A 17461-nucleotide genomic window follows, 5' to 3' on the forward strand; every position below is an offset into this window, starting at 1 on the left:
GGCACAATTAAAGCAGCACTAAGAGGAAAACTCATAGCTCTGAGTGCCTCCAAAGAGAAACTGGAGAGAGCATACACTAGCAGCTTGACAGCACACCTAAAATCACTAGAACAAAAGGAAGAAAATACACCCAAGAGGAGAAGAAGGCAGGAAATAATAAAACTCAGGGCTGAAATCAACAAAATAGAAACAAAAAGAACTATATAAAGAATCAACAAAACCAGGAGCTGGTTCTTTGGGAAAATCAACAAGATAGATAAACCCTTAGCCAGACTAACCAGAGGGCACAGAGAGTGTATCCAAATTAACAAAATCAGAAATGAAAAGGAGACATAACAACAGAATCTGAGGAAATTCAAAAAAATCATCAGATGCTACTACAAAAGCCTATATTCAACAAAACTTGAAAATCTGCAGGAAATGGACAGTTTTCTAGACAGATATCAGGTCCCAAAGTTAAATTAGGATCAGATAAACCAACTATACAGTTCCATAACTCCTAAAGAAATAGAAGCACTCATTAAAAGTCTCCTAACAAAAAAAAGCCTAGGACCAGACGAGTTTAGTGCAGAATTCTATCAGACCTGCATAGAAGACCTAATACCAATATTCTCCAAACTATTACACAAAATGAAAACAGAACGAACACTATCCAGTTCCTTCCATGAAGCCACAATTACACATATACCTAAACCACACAAAGACTCAACAAAGAAAGGGAACTTCAAACCAATTTCCCTTATGAATATCAATGCAAAAATACTCAATAAAATTCTAGTGAACGGAATCCAAGAACACATCAAAATAATCATCCATCGTGATCAAATAGGCTTCATTCCAGGGATACAGGAATGGTTTAATATATGGATGCAGGAATGGTTTAATATATGGAACTCCATCAAAATAATCCACTATATAAACAAACTCCAAGAAAAAAAAAACACATGATCATCTCATGATATACTGAAAGAGCATTTGACGAAATTCAACACTCCTTCATGACAAAGGTCCTGGAAAGATCAGGAATTCAAGGCCCTTACCTAAACATAGTAAAAGCCATATAGAGCAAACCAATAGCCAACATCAAACTAAATGGAGAGAAACTTGAAGCAATCCCACTATAATCAGGGACTAGACAAGGCTGCCCATTCTTTCTCTACTTATTCAATATAGTACTCAAAGTCCTAGCCAGATCAATCAGACAACAAAAGGAGATGAAAGGGATACAAATTGGAAAGGAAGAAGTCAAAACACACAACTTGCTGATGATATGATAGTGTATTTAAGTGACCACAAAAGTTCCACCAGAGAACTCCTACAGCTGAAAAACAACTTCAACAAAGTGGCTGGAGCTAAAATTAACTCAGACAAATCAGTAGCCTCCTCTACTCAAAGGATAAACAGGCTGAGAAAGAAATTAGGGAAACAACACATTTCACAATAGTCACAAATAATATAAAATACCTCACTATGGTTCTAACCAAGCAAGTGAATGGTCTACATGACAAGAACTTCAAGTCTCTGAAGAAAGAATTTGAAGTTCACAGAAGATGGAAAGATCTCCCATGCCATGGATTGGCAGAATAAATATTGTAAAAATGGCCATCTTGCTGAAAGCAATCTACAGAGTCAATGCAATCCCCAACAAAATTCCAACTCAATTCTTCATAGAATTAGAAAGAGCAATTTACAAATTCATTTGATATAACAAAAAAACAGAATAGCAAAAACTATCCTCAACAATTAAAGAACTTCTGGGGGAATCACCATCCCTGACCTCAAGCAGTATTACAGAGCAATAGTGATTTAAAAAAACAAAACAAAACTGTATGGTATTGGTACAGAGACAAGCAGGTAGATCAGTGCAATAGAACTGAAGACCCAGATATGAACCCACAGACCTATGGTCACTTGATCTTTGACAAAGGAGTTAAAACCATCCAATGGGAAAAAGACAGCATTTTCAACAAATGGTGCCAGTTCAACTGGCAGTCAGCGTGTAGAAGATGCAGATCGACCTATTCTTATCGCCCTGTACACAGCTCAAGTCCAAATGGATCAAGAACCTCCACATAAAACCAAATACACTCACACCAATAGAAGAAAGAGTGGGGAAGAGCCTCGAACACATGGGAAAAGTGGGGAAATTTCCTGAACAGAACACCAATGGCTTATGCTCTAAGATCAAGCAGGAATTGACAAATGGGACTTTTGCATAAAACTGCAAAGCTTATGTAAGGCAAAGGGCACTGTCATTAGGACAAAATGGCAACCAACAGATTGTGAAAAGATCTTTACTAATCCTACATCCAATAGAGGGCTAATATGCAAAGAACTCAAGAAGATAGACTTCAGAGAATCAAATAACCCTATTAAAAATGGGGTACAGAGGTAAACAAAGAATTCTCAGCTGAGGAATATCAAATGGCTAAGAAGCACCTAAAGAAGTGTTAAACATCCTTAGTCATCAGGGAAATAGAAATCCAAACAACCCTGAGATTCTACCTCACACCAGTGAGAATAGCTAAGATAAAAAACGCAGGTGACAACAGATGCTGGCGAGGATGTGGAGAAAGAGAAACACTCCTCCATTTTTGGCGGGATTGCAAGGTGGTACGACCACTCCGGAAATCGGTCTGGAGGTTTCTCAAAACAAAACAAAACAAAAAAAAACCATAGTACTGCCTGAGGATCCAGCTATACCTCTCCTGGGCATATACCCAAAAGATGCTCCAACATATAAAAAAGACACATGCTTCACTATGTTCATAGCAGCCTTATTTATAATAGCCAGAAGCCAGAAAGAACCCAGATGCCCTTCAACAGAGGAATGGATACAGAAAATGTGGTACATTTCACAATGGATTACTACTCAGCTATTAAAAACAATGACTTCATGAAATTCATAGGCAAATGGATGAAACTAGAAAATATCATCCTGAGTGAGGTAACCCATTTAAAAAAAACACACATATGGTATGCACTCACTGATAAGTGGATATTAGCCCAAAAGCTCAGAATAGCCAAGATACAATTCTCAAACCACATGAACCTCAAGAAGAAGGAAGAGCAATGTTTGGATGCTTTAGTCCTTCTTAGAAGGGGGAAGAAAAATATTCATAGGAGGAGATATGGAGACAAAGTTTGGAGCAGACACTGAAGGAAAGGCCATGCAGAGACTGCCCCATCTGGGGATCCAGCCCATATACATACAGCCACCAAACTCAGACAATATTGTGTTGCCAAGAAGTGCATGCTGACAGGAGCCTGATATAGCTGTCTCCTGAGAGGCTCTGACAAATACAGAGGCAGGTGCATGCAGCGGACCATTGGACTGAGAATGGGGTACCCAATGGAGGAGTTAGAGAAAGGACTGAAGGAGCTGAAGGGGTTTGCAACCCCATAAGAAGAACAACAATATCAACCAACCAGAGCTCCCAGGGACTAAACCACCATCCAAAGAGTACACATGGACTGACCCATGGCTCCAGCTGCATATGTAGCAGAGGATGGCCTTGTTGGGCACCAATGGGAGGAGAAGCCCTTGGTACTGCCAAGGCTCGATCTCCCATTGTAGGGGAATGTCGAGAGGTGTGGAGGTGGGAATGGGTGGGTGGACGGGTGGGGGAGCAGCCTCATAGAAAAAGGGGGAGGAAGGAGGGGGTAGAGGTGTTCATGGACAGGAAACCAGGAAAGAGGAAAACATTTAAAAATATAAATTTTAAAAATTCCAATTAAATAAAAGTGTGTTTGTAACCATCCTTAAAAACAGCTGCCCTAGACACAAGTCATTCACTTGGAATCCTCCAGGCCGAGGCCTCTGGGTTGTCAAGAGAGGCCCAGTACCTCACTAAACAAATTCATCCCACATCCTCATTATTAGGTTAATATGTATCAAGAATGAATAAACACCAAGCTTGAATGTATTGCAATGGTAACATGGTGATTCATGTCACTTCCTAACACAAATAACAGTCATGAGGTGACATAAGCCTTTGGTTTCAGGATTCGGGAGGCATAAACAGGTGGTCCTCTGTGAGTTCCAGGCCAGGCAGAGGTATACAAAGCAACCCTTTCCAGAAGGAAAACATTTTTTAAAGATGAATACCTACAGGAGGTCATTTGACTCTTCTGCTTGTCTACTAACTTTCAAAGGATAAAATGTCCTCCAATTGCTGTATCCCTCACAAAATTAAAAAAATTTCCACTAATATGTTCAAATTGTTTAAATTTCTTTTCATGCCATCTCTTGCACATCATGTACAAGAAGCACAGCCCAGGCTGCCAGTAGCCCCCGTGATCCTCAGACCACTCTTCTCCCCAAATTACTATATCCTCTGGTGTTAAAATGAAATAGAAGAGAAGCCAAAGAAAATGTTTTTGTTGATCTGCAATTATACAATGTTATGGTTGATACTTTGTAGGCTTGAAGAAAGTATATTTTTCATGGTACTTTTTAAAATTTTTTGAGATAATTAAAATAATTACATCATTCCCACCTTCCCTTTCCTTCTTCCAAATCCTCTCGTGTACCCCTCCTTGCTCTCTTTCAAATTCACAGTCCTTTTTGTCTTTAATTGTTGTGAATGTATGATGTGTGTGTATGTGTATGTGTGTTCCTAAATAGAGAAATACAGCTGCAAAGTACACATAGTATTGCTTGGATGTCTATGTATTAAGGGCTGGCCACTTGGTATTGGATACCAATTGGTGTGCTCTTCCTTGGGAAGACTATTTTTTCCACTCTCAGTATTCCTTAGTAGTTCTTTGTCTAGGGTTGAGGCCCCATGAAATCCCCCTTCCGTGTAAACACGTCTGTTGGTGTCGTCCTTTCTTAGGGCATATTTACCTAGCCATGTTTTTGAGACTTCACAGGTGTAACTTCATAGGCCTAGCATTTTGGGGAGACCCACTTCAAAGCAAACTTCCCATTCCTGATTCTTTTAATCTTTCTCCTCCTTTAACATAATGATGCAGAAATTGCACTGTAGAGGCATCCATTGGTGCTGAGCGCAGCAGTCTTCCTTTTGATTAGTTGTGGTTTGCTACAATTCTCTTCATCTGTGGCAAAGTGTTTTCCTGAGGGGTGAAAACTATACTCATCTGTGTATACAAGGATAACTGTTCAGGACGTAGTTAGAGATGCTGCTGGTTCAGTAAGGGCCATGACGTAACTGCCCCAGAGGGTCATGACTTAACTGCCCCAGAGGGTCATGACTTAACTGCACCTGAGGGTCATGACTTAACTGCCCCAGAGGGCCATGACTTAACTGCCCCAGGCAGCTGGTTATGTTCCTAGCACCAGGCAGGATGTCCCCTTGTTGAGCAAGCCTTAAGTCTAATTACAGAGATGCTGCCTACCACCAAGTATGCTTGCCACTCCTGCGCACTTAGGGTTATGGTGCCATACTGGCCATTGAGGTGGTTTATATGCAACATTGCTAGGTCAGACTATTGGTTGCTGCCCTCCCTTGGGAGCTTGCATGGTACATTCTAGTAACAGGAAAGAGAATCCTCATGAAGGAGGCTTTCAAGTCAGATCCAGCTCAGGTCTCTGGGCCCTGAGTCCAAAGTACATTCTGTTTTTGACAATAGGGACTTACTTTAAAGAAATTTATTTTTCTGGCTTAAACGTGTGGTCTTAGGAATGCTGCCCCAGTCTCTGTGGTTTCCAATATGAAAGACACTGTTTCCTTGGATCATCACCTCTGGCTTTTAGAATCCCCTCCACATCGACTCCTGAGCCTTGGATGGGAGGCAGGAAGGTTTGATAGAAACATCCCATTTAGGATTGAGAATTCCAAAGTCTTTCACTCTTTGTACACTGTACTGTCGTGGGTCTCTGTGTTAATTCTCATTTACTGTGAGACGCTTCTTTGATGAGGGTTGAGAGAAACATTAGGAGTCGTTTTATTGCTCTGCTCCTTCAACAGATTTAGGGCGTTAGGGTTTCCCCTAGACCCATGACTAGCTAGCCTCAGGTTGATGGCCACTTTAGCAGTGTCAGGTGTGGCTTCCATCCGATTGATTAGGCCCTAAATCCCATCAACAGCTGTTGTCCCCATAATGCCTGTGCCACTACTGCACTAGTAAGACCCTGTAAGCAGGCTCCTGCTGAGGGTTAGCGTTTGTAGCCAGGTGACACTGATGCTTGCCGTTCTCTCCTGTAGTGTGCAGGGCATCTTCTAGCACCAGGAATGCTGGTCAGCGGAGGGGAAGCATCTAGTTAGGCACAGCTTGACTTCTGGGTCTGAACACAAGTAAGTATTGTTGGAAAGAATTTTTTATTGTGAATGTTCTGTGGCATGTTGGTTGTTTTGTTTGTTTGGCATTTTGTTTGTTGGTTTGTTGTCTGGGTTTTTGTTTGTTTTGCAAGTCTATGTGTGACTGGTATGTCTGGGAGCAGCTCCATTGGCGGGGCAGTGTCTTCCTTTTAGCAGTTACTGTAAGCACATATCTCACTGCTATTCCACATCGTTCTATTTGGATGGCATGTGGACTCCTTTTTAAGCTCTGCATCATTATCTCTAAGCACAGTCCAGACTGCCGGCCATTCTCAGTAGCTTCATCTCTCTTCAGCTGTGATGACCAGAAACCCTCACTCTGCACAGATTTCCTGAGGGAAGCTGGACATCAGTATGCGGTGTTACTCAGGCTCTTGGGTACATGCATCGCATGGTCAAATGAACAACTCTTGTACTTTGCATGACGTGAAGGAAAACAACCACCTTTCTTTTCCCTCCAAGGATAAAGGTGCAGGAAACTTCCGCAGCATTCTGATGTTTTCTCTCAAGAAACATTTGTATGTTAAATGTCAGTGGTATAGACTTAGGTAAATTAAGCTGTTTCGGCAATTCCCTTTGCATGGTCTGCATAAATTTCTGGGGGGCAGGGGAGTGGAGAGAGGGGAAGGGAGAGGAGAGGGGAGGGAAGGAATGGGAGAGGGAAAGAAGAGGGGAGACGGGGAAAGGGGGAGGAGAAGGGGAGATGAGGAGCAGTGGTAGATGTTTGCATGGTGTATGTGCAGGTACTTATGTGTGTACCTGTGGAAGTGCAGAGCTAGAGAGAAGAATGTGTTTCCTAGCCTGCCACTCTCCCTGCTATTCCCTGGAGACAGTCTCCCACTGGACCTGGAGCTTGCTTGTTGTGCTGGGCTGACTGACCAACAAGTTCCAGCAATCGTCCTATCTTGGATCCTAATACTCCTGGGAGTACAGGTCCTCTCAGCCAGGCTCGGACTGCTCATAGGTGCTGACATCTAAACTCAAGTCACAATTCTTATGCAGCAAGTGTGCTTAGCCACAGAACCATGAACCATCTGTCTGACTCACTCTCTCTCTCTCTCTCTCTCTCTCTCTCTCTCTCTCTGTGTGTGTGTGTGTGTGTGTGTGTGTGTCTTATTTTATAATATAGAAATACAATTTTTGTCCTTGGATTAGAGGTGTAAAATCTCACATAGTTTACTAAAACCTGACTATCTGTAATTAATGTTTACTTTCAAACTAGCTTTATTTCCCATCAACACAAAATTGTTTAAAGGTTTATTTACTTATATTTTATGTTTACAATGTTTGCTTGCCAACATGTATATAAATGAACCACATGTGTGCTAGGTGCCCCTGGAGGCTAGAAGGGGCTATCAGATCCTCTAGAACTGGAGTTACAGACAATTGTGAACCACCATGTGGGTGTTGGGAACAGAACCTACGTCCTCTGTAAGGGCAGAAAGTGCTCTAAAACGCTGAGCACCCACAGAAAGGTTTCTTAAACCTGCCATTTAAGAAGGAAATGTCAAGCTCATAACATGCAGGGTTAAGACCAATAACCTCAGCCATGACTCTGACTCTAGAAAACTCCATGCCTTTGTTACTTCTCTACTGCCCCAGCATTCAGGCTCTCTCCATTACTGAACTCCGGGCAGAGGAGGGAGCGGCACTGGTAACTTGGGCACAGTGTAACTCCAACATCTGGAGAATGTGAGGCAGTGAGACAGCCAGCCTAAGGCCAGCACAGACATCTTAGGGAGACTCGGCCTCAAAAATCACATTTCAAGGCTTATCTTATCAGTAGTTGAGTATTTGCCAAGCAACTGTAAGGCCCTGGGTTCGATCTCGTACACTACAGAAACAAATTTGTGGGTAAACAAACATAAAAAGAAGCAGTAAAGAGAGAAGGGAAAGGGTTGACACCTACCGTGATCTCATGAGTGTAAATTAGATGAGTTTGCAAAGATGAGTGTGTGTGACCATTTCCAGAGTCGGGGAAGCTTGAGACTGAAGAGAGAGGTGGACAGGGAAGGGAGATAGCACAGTATGTCTGAGAAAGTCCTAGCTGTGTCCAATTCTTAAGTGTGTAAGTCACTGTCCCATGTAATCTTGTCCCAGTCAGACACCACTGGCCAACTAGAGGCTCTGCATCATCTTTCTTCCCTCTCTCAAGACTTGAGAGGCTGAATGTCCCTTATGAATGATGCTTAACTGAATGTCCCTTATGAATGATGCTTAACTGAATGTTCCTTATGAATGATGCTTAACTGAATGCTTTCCCTGTTGCTTTACACTGGTATGGAGGGGAGCTGAAAAGAGGATGGCAGTGTGTGGCGCGTGTGCACGCCCAGGACAGTGGGTGTAGAGAATCCTTCAGTCTGGCACAAATTCAAGTTTCTGTTGCTTTGTACCTTAAAGATCTTTTGTTCACCAAAGAATTAATCAAGCTGTGAGGACCTGGAGAGTAAAGAGGATAAATCTTGCACCTCAGGAAGCAACAGCAGTGTTACACTACTTCATTTTTGCTAAATCAAACCAATTTGTGACATGTTTCACCTAGCCAAGGTGGGAAGTTTGATCTCGGGTCATTGTGAGGCCATGCTAGATATGAGTGAATTGTAAGGACATATATAGATCTGCAATGCCACAGCAGGTAATTATCCTGCCCACCATGGCAACATGAATACACAGTCCAAATTATTTCCTGCCACACCAGGACACAAGTACCGAGTATCTTTGTGACAAGGGCTCAAGTCCCCAAGTCACTGTGCCACTCTCCAAGGTTCTGCTACTTGCCCATGGCACTGGCAGGGCAAACTGCCATCCTGCTTCAAGTAGAGAATATGTCTTCTGTTCCTTCCCAGGCTGACCTTGCTAGTGACAGCTTAATCTGCCCACCAGTGAGAAAAATGGGAGGAAAACAGGAAAACCTGAAGTTTGACCAGAGACACAGAAAATGCTTCTGTATTGGAAGACAAAATCTTAGTTACTTTTGAGAATGAAAGAAGAGAAAAAATAAAATCAAAACGAGAAGTCTTGTTGCCCAACCAGTGTGCTGCTACTGCAGAGAAGAGCACTGTGCTTCTGGGACTTGGACATTGCTACATCCTTCCCCTCCTTGGTCCCCTACAATGCTTGCATTCCTCTTTATGGCTGCCCCAGATTCTTCTCTATTGCACTTACAAACGAGTAGCCGGTATCCTCTATTTGTCTTCTGTGTGTCATGGCTGCTAATTTAAGTCTCATAGGGGAACCAAATTCATGTTTTATTCAATCCCACATGTTTAGGAGTCTTAAGTATGAGAGCTCAGTAAATACTGAGTCTTGTAAAGACAGATTTTGTTACATGTGGCATTGGTAAACCCAGCCCAGACTCTGAAGGTGAAAGGCAAAACCATACAGCACCAAAGAAATCTAGTTACATTTCGTCCTCTATAAAAGTAAAGGGAAACAATCTAACGAATGACCATCTGGCACAATGATAATGTTACTTCTAGATGATCTGGAACCTCATTTCCATATTACTGCAGATCTATAAAGTCTTTTATGAAGCACTGGTTTATCTCAGGGTCTATGACCTTGGTGGCATTTATTTTAAAGACTTTTTAAAATGTGCATGTGTGTTTTGTCTGCATGTATGTCTGTGTGCTGTGTGTTTCCCATCCCCCCAGAGATGAGAATAGGGTGTTGGAGCTCCTGGAACTGGAGATATGTGTGGTTGGTTGTAAGTCATTCTATGGATCCTGAAAGTTGAACCTAGGTCCTCTGCAAGAGCAACAAGTACTCCACTGATCAAAATTCTGGAAAACTGAGAGCATATTAGAGGATGCTTTATTTATCATCCTAAATTCACCAAAACAACTTAAAATATTGACCATAACTGTGTTCATTCACTCATTCATTCATTCACTGAAGTGCTGGGATTAACCCCCAGGCCTTATGAACGCTAGGCAAGTGCTCTACAATTGAGCTGTCTCCTAACACCTTTGTTAGGAGACAAGGTCTCATCGAATTGCCTGGGCTAGCCTCAGATGTACTGTGTAGTCTAGGCTCAGTTTGAAAGCCTATCTTCCTGTCTTTGCCTCCACAGCTGCCGAGACTATGGTGCATTAACTCACCTAGCCTTGTACATGACTTTATATTATTTCTTATGTATTACAGTTTTAGAAACACACAGTTATCAGCCATAGATATCGTAATGTAAAGAAACACACGTGACTTTTGGAAGGCATCTCCAATAAATACTTGAGAACATTCTCACTAGTATTAAGATGCTGCAGGGGGCTGGAGAGATGGCTCAGCGGTTAAGAGCACTGACTGCTCTCCCAGAGGTCCTGAGTTCAATTCCCGACAACCCCATGGTGGCTCCCAACCATCTGTAATGGGATCCGATGTCCTCTCCTGGTGTGTGTGGAGACAGTGACAGTGTATTCATATACATAAAATAAATAAACAAATAAATCTAGGATGCTGCCCAGCTTGGAGGCAGGAATCAGCGGCAGTCCTGCCACTCACATCCTCAAACTGTAGATGACTCGCTAAGCCAGCCACATGCTGTCCTGAGGCACTGTTCCATTTTACCGAATCCCCACCCTTTTCTTCTGCCAGACAGACTGCTCACACATAAAGCATTTCAGTAGAACGTTAATCCCAAGGGTGCCCTGTCTTCCGTAACGGGTTTCTCCCACACAGGGGACAACAGGAGTGTTCTTGTTCCTCTGATGCAAAGAGAAAACAGCACAACATCTCACCTTGTGGGCATGGAGAGCACACTGTGGGCTGCTCAGCTTCTGAGTGAGCCTCCTGTAACCTGCCGTCTTTTGCAGGCATTCCGTATAACCAAGGCTTCACTACTTAGGATGCTGACTTAAGTAGGTGAATACTTCAAACAACTGCTGCTTGTAAAATCTAGCTCCCTTGTCTCGTGGTCTAGACGCAAACAGAAGTCTTACTAAGTCTAACTAAGTGGGATTTAAAAATCAAACTAATTTACGCATTTCACATTTCATATCACCGGTAAGCATGAGCCGGTTCAGGAAAACGCCCAGCCTCATGTACTGGGGTTTTTATGAGACTGAGAGGTAATGAGAGCACCAGAAGAAATATGGAAACAGAAGAGATAGGAAAATTTGAGAATAAAATATCGACAGTGTATTCTTATTATGTGTCTTGAAATACCAAAAATGAGTCCACCAGGAGAACCACTTCCGTCCCTTGCTGGGTGCTCCCTGCAGCATTAGGAGTAGGGATGCAGGAGTAAGAGAGTAAGCGGTCTCAGAGAAAATGGCCTAAGAGGTCAGAGACACCACTCAGTCCTAGATATGCTTCTCATTAATATAGACTTCCACATGTATTTCAGTGTTTTTATGCCTTCAGATTTCCATGGAACGTGAAAATAACAACTGCTATAGGCTATGACTGTTCTTAAGGAACCCGCCTGACACTGCAGGCCGGCCGATCACCCGGAGTGAGGCGCTCCAGAAGACAGTTTTCACCAGTTCGTGACTGGCGCTGGTGAAAGAGACTTGAAAGCAGAGTTCATGAGAGGCCAAGGGACAGGCCCCAGCCAGGGAGAATCAGATGCCACCTAAGGAAGGACAGCAGTGTTCAGAAGAGCAAGAGACTCTTCTGTTTCAGTTCCCTTAAGTTGCACGACCAAAGCCTCATAAACCATCCTCTGTTCCACAAAGTCAGTACAGTAAACACAACACACATTCACAACCCTGTCTGTTTGACTCCATTACACAGAGGAAAGCATCCTTACAATGCTATAAAATAGGTTTTCAGGGTCACCAAGAAAGGGATGGCCAACTGGTAAAAAGCACAGATTTGTGGACGGCTCCCTGGGGAGCAGGTTCAAGACTATGAAAGCCAGTGTTAGGAGCTTTACAGTGGCATGTGGTGTAAAGAAAGTTTGGAGAGCAACTGTGAAGAAAGAAGACAAACTGTGGTGTCTGTCAGAACCGCAGCATCTGTATCACTAACAGCAATGTATTGCTAATATCACATGGAAATTAAGTGAATTCCAGGTTTAAAATCAGTGAGGAGCAGCGCCTTCCTGGTGAGGAAGCAGTGTGCTAAAGGGAAGAAGAAGCCACTTGTAACTCTGACTACCTGAAAAGCTAATGTAAGGTTCTAAATCAAGCTGACTAAATTAAAACAGCAAGAAGGCCTTTTGGGGTTTTCCAGTTGGCAGAGAATAGTTCATTATGGATTCCACATGCTTATGAAGGTTAACAGATAACTCAATGCAAATTACAAGCAGGCTGACACAGACTGAAAATTTGGAGTTTATGGTCACACGCCTGGGCTGAGGCCTCGCTGCACTGCTGACTGACTTCAGGTAAGGCATGGGATTTGCGCCTCAGCCATCTTAACAGTGAGTTGGAACCAGAGACGAGACATTTAGCCTCTGCAGGCCCAGAAAATGAGACAAGAACTCTGTTCACATCAGGGAGAAGTTGATGGAGAGAATATTTCATTTATAAAAGAGTTCTATTATTTAAAGAGCCTATTACTATTTTTTAATTTACTAGCCTATCTAAAGCTTATGTAGTTTTGCCAAGCACCATCCTAAACACTTCACAAATGACTCATTTAATGAGTCCCTCATAAGCGTGTGAGGGGTGCGTTATTACACTTCAGAGATAAGGAGGCCGAGTTTACAACTTGCCGTGCCTGTATAGCTATTAAAGCAGAGCTGGAATGAGCGTGCCGGCAGCCTGGCTCTGACTCCCAGTGCTGGTGCAGCTCTGTTGCCTTAAAGAGTTCTGAAGAGCTCCTAGCACGCACTGTGACAGATAAGTGGTGTTGAAAATTATAAGATACATCTTAAGTGTTGTGTAATTCTTTCCAAATCAGAAAGGACACTTAGTAACACTCCTAGGGAAAAATGTTTCTAGGACTATTAATCAGTAGTTTAAAACTCAACCACTGGGCTGTGCATTAAAAACAGCCAAATTGATAAATTTTATGTTATGTACATGTTAACATAATTTTAAAGGGAATTTTAAAACAAATCAACATTGATATGTACAGTTTTAAGTATGTTATATACTCAGATTTCAAGTTGTAATATTTTTATTTTACAAAATTGAATTAAGTTCCATAGCAAGAAAGCAATCATAAACATTGCTATGCAAACTGATAGTAAAGCCATCGTAATACATTAACAAACGAAGCAGGAAAAATCAACCAATCATAGGCCAGGAGGTATAAATTCTAGATTTTTTAAAATGTATGTTTGTATGAGTGTTTTGCCTGCATGTATCTATGTGCACCAAATGTTTGCCTACTGTCCAAGGGGGTCAGAAGAGAGTATTGGGTCCCCTGAAACTAGAGTTATGAATGGTTATGAGCCACCATGTGGGGGCTAAAAATCTTCCTGGGTCCTTTGGAAGAGCACCAAGTGCTCTTAATTGCTGAGCCATCTGTCCATCCACTCCCAGTAGGTAATGCTTAAGACCAGTGTCTGCCTAACCTGCAGGTCTCTCCTGCAGCTGGAGACACAGGGCAGGAGTGCTGGGTAGAGCTGACCAACATGGAAAGGCTTAAGTGAGTCCTGAACACAAGTGTGTACTCATTTGTTCTGAGCCTCTAAAGGGTCAGGACTGGCCCATGGTATCTAAAGTAGCAGGACTAATGGGTATCAAGGTCTAAGCCTATGAGAACACTAACATGCATGGCCGCTATGTTCTAACCTGCACCTGCTTGACTGTCTATGAACAATGCATTTGTGGGCAAACACTAGTTATAGCTATTGCAGACAAATGCTCAGACTGTGTGCAATGACAGTGAAAAGAGCAGTGGAGATCTGGTGAAGAGGACAGCTCACATGTGGTGCCCAGACAGTTCTCTGCTCTAAATACAGAAGTGGCCATTCAATTTATCTAATGAGGATTATTTAGGGTTTAAGGATTACAGATTTTACTGAACTCATAAATAGATTTCAGTCCTTTGCTAGACTATACTTCAAAAAATAAAACACAGAAGGGAATTTTTAAAAAGAAAATGAAAGTGACATTAATATATCAAAGTGTACACTTAGGATTATGAGTGTGGGAATTCACCACTCGCTCCTGGAAGAGTGTATCAATGAGTTCGTTCACAACTCTCCCTAATTTAAAGGCTTCCATGGCAGGCTCACTAAAAGGTATCCCCACTTTGCTCATATGGGGTTATAACTCTGAGGACAATTTAGTGAGTCTTATACATCGTGAAGGTGGACACATTTCCATCCTTTTCAGAAACCTAATGAAGTTGCTCCTGTTGTTTTGATTTGGATTTAATGCAGCACGAGCTTACAGCTATCTAAATTCATAAGAGATCAAGGAGAGACCTCGTTCACACAGCTGACTCAGCACATACGAATAAGAGTTAAACTGAAGAGATATAGAAAAAGAAACTGGCTTCTCTCAGTCACAAAGAACATGGGAGACAGTGGTTCTTGTCCCTGTACAAAGTCCATCGAACTAGCCCCAGTGTGCTAGAGTGAGAGGTTGCAGACGGTGACTCCCATCATTCAACAGGAAGCAGACTGCAGAGGCTCTAGCTTACCTCCTGGTTTCAATAGATTCTAGCACGACTGTCTACACCACAGTAGAAATATGCTGCGGTTATGGCCTTAACGAAGATCATTAGCTCTATTTCCATTTTTTTTTTCAGAGCTGGAGACCGAACCCAGGGCCTTGCGCTTGCTAGGCAAGTGCTCTACCACTGAGCTAAATCCCCAACCCCTCTATTTCCATTTTTGATAAAGAATATTCTCCACCCAATTGTTCCTTCTATCTTTTTAGAACTTCCTCCCATTCACATGGATTCTATGAAAAGACTATATGCAATTTAACTTGACATTAAAGAACTAGCTAACATTAACTGACAATCTACTATAATTGTCAAGAATTCTGATTGTTCTTCATGACTTCCTCAGAGGAGGACACTGAGTAGGAAGTCAAGAAGGGTGAGTTGGCCAAACACAACCATCATTCCACATGTACAATGAAATTAAAAGGTGAACACTGTCCTCATTTTAGAGGCAAATATTCAATAAATAAAATCAACCACTGCTTGTAAGCTTGTAAGTTGGCAGCGTGCACACAAGGAGAATGGGAGCTTTGACTGAGACAACTCTGTGTCACTTAGCACTTGGCTGACCTTGTAGACATAGTCTGAACTTCATTTCTACATCCCAAGTGCATCAAGCAGTGGGGGTGCCTACCCTTGTGAGGTTACTGAAGACTGCATACAGAAAATGGATGTACTGATCCTTGCCTTCAGAGCACTTGTGGGAGAATGTGTCACAGAGCAAGCTATGTTTAATGCTCCAATCATCTCTTGGTAGTTCCTACTCATTTACAGAATTCTTACTTGATACATTACTGTGGACTAACAAGTTCTGTTTACAGGCAGGGAAATCAGAAGAAAACAATGAATCCTTGAGCCAAGTTCTAAAGAGATTTCAGGAAGCTCACTATCACAAGGAAAGAAATAACTGTAAGTTTTGTTCTCACACCCAAGAGATCCAATGTACTCTTCTAGGTTCTATGGACACTCACACAGACACACCACAAATAAAAGTAACAAAAAGAATCTTTTAAACAATTCCAAGGGCTGGAGAGATGACTCAGACATTAAAAGCATTTGCTACGGGCTGGGGATTTAGCTCAGTGGTAGAGCGCTTGCCTAAAAAGCGCAAGGCCCTGGGGTTCGGTCCTCAGCTCCAAAAAAAAAAAAAAAAAAAAAAAAGCATTTGCTACTCTTGCAAATACCTGAGTTTTATTCCCAGAATCCTTACAGAGTGGCTCACAACTTCCTATAAGTTCAACTTCAGGGAATCCTATGCCCTCTTCTGGCCTTTTGGGTGCTGGAATCAATTGCACATACCCACACATAGGCACACACATATGCATAATTTAAAATTATGTGTATTAAATAAGTATTTAAAATGACACTCTCAAGGGTACAAGTGAAAGGCAGAGAACTGGGAAGTACTCATGAACCACAGCAATGACTACTGTCCTCTGATGCTGTTAGAACGACCTCCCCTCAGCTTATTCAAGTTAGTGAGAGCAATGCAAAAGACATTCAGATGGTGACTGTGTGTCCTGTGCTCAGCTTAATTCATGTTTATTAATTCTAACATGTGTGCATGTGTGTGTGTGTGTGTGTGTGTGTGTGTGTGTGTGTGTGTGTGTATCTTGGGAATACATAAGAATTTCATACTCTCTGTGAATAGACATGATTTCCCTTGCTTCTTTGCAATTTTGATGTTTGTGATTTCTTTCCTCTGGAAGAGTAAGTTAACTAGAAGTGGCAGAAAGGACACCTGCATCTTGTTCCTGACCTTGCAGGGACAGTCTTCAGTCTGTGGTCAGGGGGCAGGATGCTTACACTACAGGGTTTCATACATGACTTTGCTATATGGAGGCAGTCTCCTTCATTGGTGAGTGCTTTTATCATGAAGGGTGTGGAACCTTGCCAAATGCTTTTTCTGCATTGATTGAAATTATGTTTTTCCTACATCCTGCTAATTTTGTATACTGCCCTGATGGATTCTCATAGTGGATACATCTTTGCATTCTGGAGTAATCCTATTTGGGTATAATGAATAATTCTGGCAAATGCTCCCTATCAACACTGATGCAACAAATCTCGGCAACAAGCGAGTAGGAAGCCCTAGAGCACAGGATACAGACATACACTGCTGAACATCTACCCCGGCTAGTCTGCATTTACCTTTGTAGCTGTTTCCTATGTGATAAACAGGAAAATTAGATTTAAACCCTGAATCATGGGATCTGGAGTGATGTCTCAAGCATTAAGGGCACTTGTCGCTTTTCTAGAGAACCTGGATTCAGTTCCCAGTACCCACATCACAGCATCCTTAACTCCAGTTCCAGGGTTTCCAGGACCCTCTTCTGGCCTCCATGGGCATGAAATACCCATACTGTGCCCTTATATACACACAGATAAATTACTCAGAAACATAAAATAAAAATAAATACTTTTAAAACCTGAGTTTGTGGGTTGGGGATTTAGCTCAGCGGTAGAGCGCTTGCCTAGGGAGCGCAAGGCCCTGGGTTCAGTCCCCAGCTCCAGAAAAAAAAAACAAAAAAAAAAACCTGAGTTTGTAACCTGAGGTTAATTTACAACAGCCTATCTTTGACAATAAACAAAGTTTCACTTCTTCAATAGTT

The 17461-nt window shown here is 42.2% G+C and overlaps 1 protein-coding gene across 23 annotated transcripts in view; it reads right to left on the reverse strand.

The window, feature by feature from the left end:
* Zcwpw2 (zinc finger CW-type and PWWP domain containing 2) overlaps positions 1–17461 on the reverse strand; it is a 144416-nt gene that overhangs the window by 93395 nt on the left and 33560 nt on the right. The gene's annotated exons all lie outside the window — the stretch shown is intronic.

The sequence above is a fragment of the Rattus norvegicus genome, chromosome 8 (genome assembly GCF_036323735.1).
Source record: "Rattus norvegicus strain BN/NHsdMcwi chromosome 8, GRCr8, whole genome shotgun sequence".
Lineage (NCBI taxonomy): Eukaryota > Metazoa > Chordata > Mammalia > Rodentia > Muridae > Rattus > Rattus norvegicus.